Genomic DNA, 6,089 nt, shown 5'->3' on the forward strand with positions numbered 1-6,089 from the left:
CCATTTTTGTTGAATTTCTAGCACATATAGTTGTTTCTCAAAATCTTAAAATTTGTAACAGAAATTAAGGTTTTAATGGAAAATGTCACACTCACTGGCATTATAAATTAATATTAAAAGCATATCATAGAAGAGAGTCGAAGGATACCAAAGCGATATGCACACTCTTAAGTCATGCACAAACTGACAATTCCATGACAAAAACCTAAAAAGGTCAGAAGACAAACTACAGTATACAAAACTCTATAAATGACATAAAAACTAAAGATTGAGAAACCAGAACCTTATCAAAACCGGGGATGGTATCAGGAGCTCCGGATGCGTAAGCAGATCCTGTTCCACATGTGACACCTGTCGTGTTACTAAATAACATATGTTGAAACGTTATATAAAGTGATTGGAATGACGTAATAGCATATTGGCAATTAACTCTTATGGAATAACCGTTTCACAGATCATATCGGATATGTTCCTTATGTCGTAACTACAATACCCTTCCTTTTTCACGAATGTGACCTACCGAATTAGACTATTTACCGGATTTGTAATGACATAAGAAACACGACGGGTGCCACATGTGGAGCAGGATCTGCTTACCCTTCCGGAGCAACTGAGATCACCCCCAGTTTTTGGTGGGGTTCGTGTTGCTTAGTCTTTAGTTTTCTATGTTGTGTCATCTGTACTATTATTTGTCTGTTTGTCTTTTTTATTTTTGACCATGGCGTTGTCAGTTTGTTTTCGATCTATGAGTTTGACTGTCCCTCTGGTATCTTTCGTCCCACTTTTATCGAACATTAAGGTCAAGTTACAGTAAATGGGCTCTGTCACAGATGTTTGTAACATTTGCATACAACTTTGGCTCGTTAGACAATAACTGAAACTAAAAAAAAAAACAACAAAATAATGCATTTATCTCTTTTATTCTCTAATGTATTACTAATCATGCTAATTGAATTCTGTCAAAATCGACGATCATTTTTATAGAAAGCACATACAGTTCTTACATTTGATTTTAAATACTCAAATCTTCAATTTTAAATACATAGATTTTTCTGAAAATAGTATATATTGTTCATACATAAATTTCAGTTTTAATGATTTAAAATAATAATAGGGTCACCGACTTCGTTTTAATGGTATTTTTTTTATTTAGGTGGTGTTGTAGGTGAAAAAAAACATACTGCAAAACGTCGAAATAAGCGTAACGTCGTCGTGTTGTTGGTCGCCAAACGTCGATTTGTGACGTTGTGCACTACGAATTTGTAAACAGATTGGTTAATACACAAAAAAGGAAGTCGATATGATTGTTCTATTTCATTACAACGGAAAATTATGTATCGACAAAATATAGTTTTTTTTAAGAAACATCTATGTATTTGAAATTGAAAATTTGATTTGATTTTGATTTTTTGTGTTTTAACGCCACTTTTAAGCACCGTTTTTGGGCTATTTCGTGGCGGCCAGTTTTTATTGGTGGAGAAAGCCGGAGTACCCAGAGAAAACCACCGACCTTCGATAGGAAAACTGACAATCCTAGTCAATTAAGATTGGAGTCGAGTGCACCGCACGAGCGGGGTTCGAACTCACAACCTCAGTGTTGACTGGCTAGCGATTACAGTAGTAACTACTTTGACCACTCATCCACCGAGGCCCCTTTGAAAATTTGAAAATTGTAATCAAATTAAAGAACTCTTTTCGCTGAGTTTATGTGATTTCTATACAATTGTTCACCTGTTTAATTCAGTCAGTAACATTTTAGAAAATAAAAGAGATAAATGCTTTATTTTTTTTTTTCAATTTTCATTTACAGTTCAACGAGCCAAAGTCGTATCCAAATTTTACAAACATATTTTAAACAGCACATTTACTGTTCCTTGACTTTTAGACATCACCAAATCCATAACCTGGTAATTGATCATATCAGACACTTAGACATCACCGAATTCCTCATTTCTTTGTCAGTTTTTGTCAAAATTCTACCACTAAAGTACAAAATTTGTAATTTTATGCGAAAACTATCTTTGACATAAATTTTTGTCATAATTCTACGAAAATAAAAAGACCTTTCTTTCAAGGTATTACCAATGTGCATAACCATTTTGAAAATCAGTTGACACAATCTTGACTATCATAGGACATTGAAGTGCTGACAGAAAAACAGCAGAACAGGCAGATTGATAGACAGAGTGTCAGACAGTGTGTTTACAAAAAACACACCTGCCAACTAGTCGAGGGACACAAACCAAAACATTTGTTCAAAAAAAGCTTTGACCCTAGAACTCGTATAAATCAAATAAAGTTATCTTGTTAACGATGTTTGAATTTTTAAATGCCTGAATCATGCTTGTTAGATCTTTAAACATGCATCTGTTATTTCAAAAAATAATTTTCTGCAAACACCACAGTCACTTGCTGTACGACTAAGCCGACAAATAAGAATATTTAACAGTTATTAAAAATATACAGTAAAACTAATTGTAGGATTGCTAGTAAAGTGAAATCCATCTGTAAAGATTGATGATATATATCTAACAACGGACACTTCAATATTGATATTAGTTATGTGACACTTTTATGATTTTATAAGTCCTGGATGTTGTTTACCTTAGTAAATAAGATGAGTGACAAAACGTTCGTTGGCTGGATATATCAGCAAATATATGACTAGAAAACAAAGTAGCACGTTGTTTATGTATTTTCTAAAGTTAAAGCCTAGCTTGTTTTCTATCACAAGTAAGGTGATCAAAACAAGGTACCCAATACACCCAACACAATATATAAATAGTGTAAACCTTATTATCTTGGTTTTACTGCTGAATAAATCCGTCAAATATGAAGCACATTATGCCAGTGAAGTAAATTAGTTAATTCGAAATTAATATAACACACAGAGCCTTTTATGTTTATCTGATACAAGAAAATATCAAAGTATGACTAAAACCCGTGATGCAAGTAAAAAGAAAACATTTGTAAAAAAAAACATTGTAGTAAACTGTTTGCAAAGTTTCTGTTAGGATTTAATAAGAAGTAACATATTTCAATATACAATAACACCAATTCAAACAAGCAACGTTTGATTCAGACAATTGAAAACAAACACTATAAGATTCACACGTTGTTTTAAATTGTTCATTTTATAGAAGGAAACGTTTTTATATTATCTGTTTCGATCATCTTGTGATACTGCATGTCTTGTTCCTGTTAATCGATATTGCCGAAAGTCCTGAAAATTAATGAAATGCATGTTTTGTTACTCAATAAGTTTATTCCTTATACATGTGTTATATAATACTTTATTTGATTTTCCTAATATATTTGCTATTTGAAATGTGTGTTTCTGCCTTTGAGATGCAAATTGATTGGTTAATTTTAGGTCTGAATAATATAAACTATATTGATCGAAACCTTATGGATTTTTTTTATAGTGTGGACTGATGCTGTTTACTTTCATTTATTTACTGAACAACAGTGGTACTGGTCAAAGCTTCAGAAGAAAAATGTCATAGTTTTGCATGTCCATACTATATTTGTCGAAATTGTCTTATTATTTGTGTTATGACTTGTTCCAAGTTCTTGTAAACAACACAATTAAAAAAAATTACAGAGCGAAATGTTTGCATGTTCTTGTCGAACCATATTGTAATAAGTACAATCATATTACAAGTATATCTCTTAAATCGATAACATTTACTACTAAATGTTAATTGGAGATATAAAACAAAGTTAATCTATATTCACTTATGTAAAGCTTTGTTTATAGATTATACATATTATTGTGAAAGCAAGACTTTTATTTCTTTTGAGGACTAATTCACATTATGTACTGCATATCGTCAAAAAAGAGATATCCAAATCATTACTGTTATTTTCAGAACTTACCCTCCACAGGAACAGCTAAAATGATAATATGTTATATCATGTTAAAAAAACGTTCGGACTTCTGATAAAAGTAATAATTTAAGTACGTATCGAACCTATCAGGCATGCATATTTGTATATATCCAGGGTATTTTATTTGTGTTTTTAATATTTGTATTTTTTATTGTGTACATTATTCATTGGAAATCATACAACATTGTGTTATTTGAATCGTAATTGGGTTATACATAATGAAGGGAAGTGTGTTTAACCCAAGTTAAGTATTATTGTACATTTATCTTTATGTATCCATCTCAGGTCAACTCTTTCTGAGGTAGTTGTACACTTATTTTCTAACTAATTTCTAAAAAGCACAATTGCTACAAAGTTATTCGTTATACTCGTTGCAACTTACCGACTGAAATTGAAAAAAAACAGCCATTTCAAAATAGATAATGGTACAATCATATTTTGAATACTATAAAGTACAGAAAATTTTTGATGGAATTCTAGAACTACGTCTTCAGACTGTAATAGATCATACGATTATTATAAATTGGAATTAAATTTCATTCGTTATTGAAAGAAACCGATCTTGAATGGCACATACTGTTGAAAAAAAAATCAGGCATTCAGGTTTACAGCATAATATGTCGAAAATTGTTATATATCATAGGTGCACAGATAAACATCAGACAACGCCCAGTCGAGGGTTTTAATATTACACATGACAAAATATATATAACATTTAACAATAATGTAGAAGTGTGCTTAAATTTCAGATGAATGTAAGAAAATGAAAATATGCAAAACACACATCATTTGACCTAGGCATTTGGATAATCAACAGATACGATCAGTACAAAAAAATTGGATCGGGTATAAAATAGTATATGTCACTTTGTAAGATTGCTTATGTCCCTATGCACATTGGGGTGTACTTGGTATGTCAATGTAGAAGATTGTGAGATAAATGAGGAATATTGAACTGAATACATCAATATCGAACATTGTTAGATAACCAAAAACTCCCAGATAGACAACAGAATACCTCAATGTCAAAGGTCTTTAGAATACACAGACATGTAGGTTTTCATCATGTGAACTTGAGATAAAACATGATAAAGGATGCTATCTTAACTAGAAGGCCTACTTCATATCTTGATCTTTGCCTCAATATTGACATAGCTAGACATCTTCATACTGGAATTTATGACAAACGTGATGACTACTACTTTCTATTTGTCAATTTCTCCCAGCAGTAACACACCCTCTGCCCAATCGTATGGCGTTAACATATCTAAGTTAATACCTTACGCTCGTGCATGTTCGCTCTATACAGATTTCATAAACAGGGATGTGCTTCTTACACAAAAACTGCTCCAAAATAGTTATGCGGAAGAACTACTGAGAACGACACCGCATCAGTTTTAAGGTCACCATCAGAAATTGGGTGACCGATACGATGTGTCGGTATCTTAACTCAGAAGCGACATGTTTTTCGTCTTAGATCTTTAGATACCAATTGAGCCGTCTCAACCGATTGCAATAATTCTGTTGTGACATTTGACAGAATGTTTTACCTTGAATTGTCACTGTGTAATCAATTTACGACATCGGTAAACTAAAATTTACTTCACAGTAGATCAAGGTGAATAAAGCTAAAAAAGTTTTAACAATAGGTATCTCAATCAAACATAATTAGTGAGTATCCAAACCGTATTCTTATCTCATCTTTAAGATATTCTGAATATAATTGAAGCATCGACTTTTTCATTATATGTTTTGATATCCGATGATATCAGGAAATGGCACTTCCCAACAATCATAGTTTATAAAATATAATAAAGTTCGGTATGTGTTGTAAGAACAAAACAATCGCATATGAAAATATCATAATGCTTAAATTTCAAGGATTGAACTCTTCCCAACATGTAACGAGCATACGATACAGTAGCAAGGGCAGATAATAATGTATCCAAATTTAACGCGTTTCTTTTGCAACGTTGCTAATGATAAGCATACAGAACTCGCAGAAAAAATCACTAACGTCATCAAATCGGTAATGTGAAGATGAAAGTATTTGCATTTGAAATTAAACATGCAGTATTTTTAATCATGCGAAATAAACTGCGGGACATAACATTCGATACAAATGAAGACATTTTACTTTTCAATTATCGATACATCTAAATACTTTAACAGCATTGGGTTGATACCTCTGCTGGTGG

At 32.0% G+C, this 6,089-nt stretch overlaps 1 long non-coding RNA gene across 1 annotated transcript; it reads right to left on the reverse strand.

Annotated features, from left to right (window-relative positions):
- Positions 1 to 3,001: 3,001 nt before the first annotated feature.
- LOC127731641 (uncharacterized) lies at positions 3,002 to 4,538 on the reverse strand. The gene is made up of 2 exons (XR_007995657.1): positions 3,880 to 4,538; positions 3,002 to 3,223 (listed from the first exon to the last, which is right to left on the reverse strand). It is a non-coding gene; the product is annotated as an uncharacterized LOC127731641 (long non-coding RNA).
- Positions 4,539 to 6,089: the final 1,551 nt, after the last annotated feature.

The sequence above is a fragment of the Mytilus californianus genome, unplaced genomic scaffold, assembly GCF_021869535.1.
Source record: "Mytilus californianus isolate M0D057914Y unplaced genomic scaffold, xbMytCali1.0.p SCAF_20, whole genome shotgun sequence".
NCBI classification, from domain to species: Eukaryota; Metazoa; Mollusca; class Bivalvia; order Mytilida; family Mytilidae; genus Mytilus; species Mytilus californianus.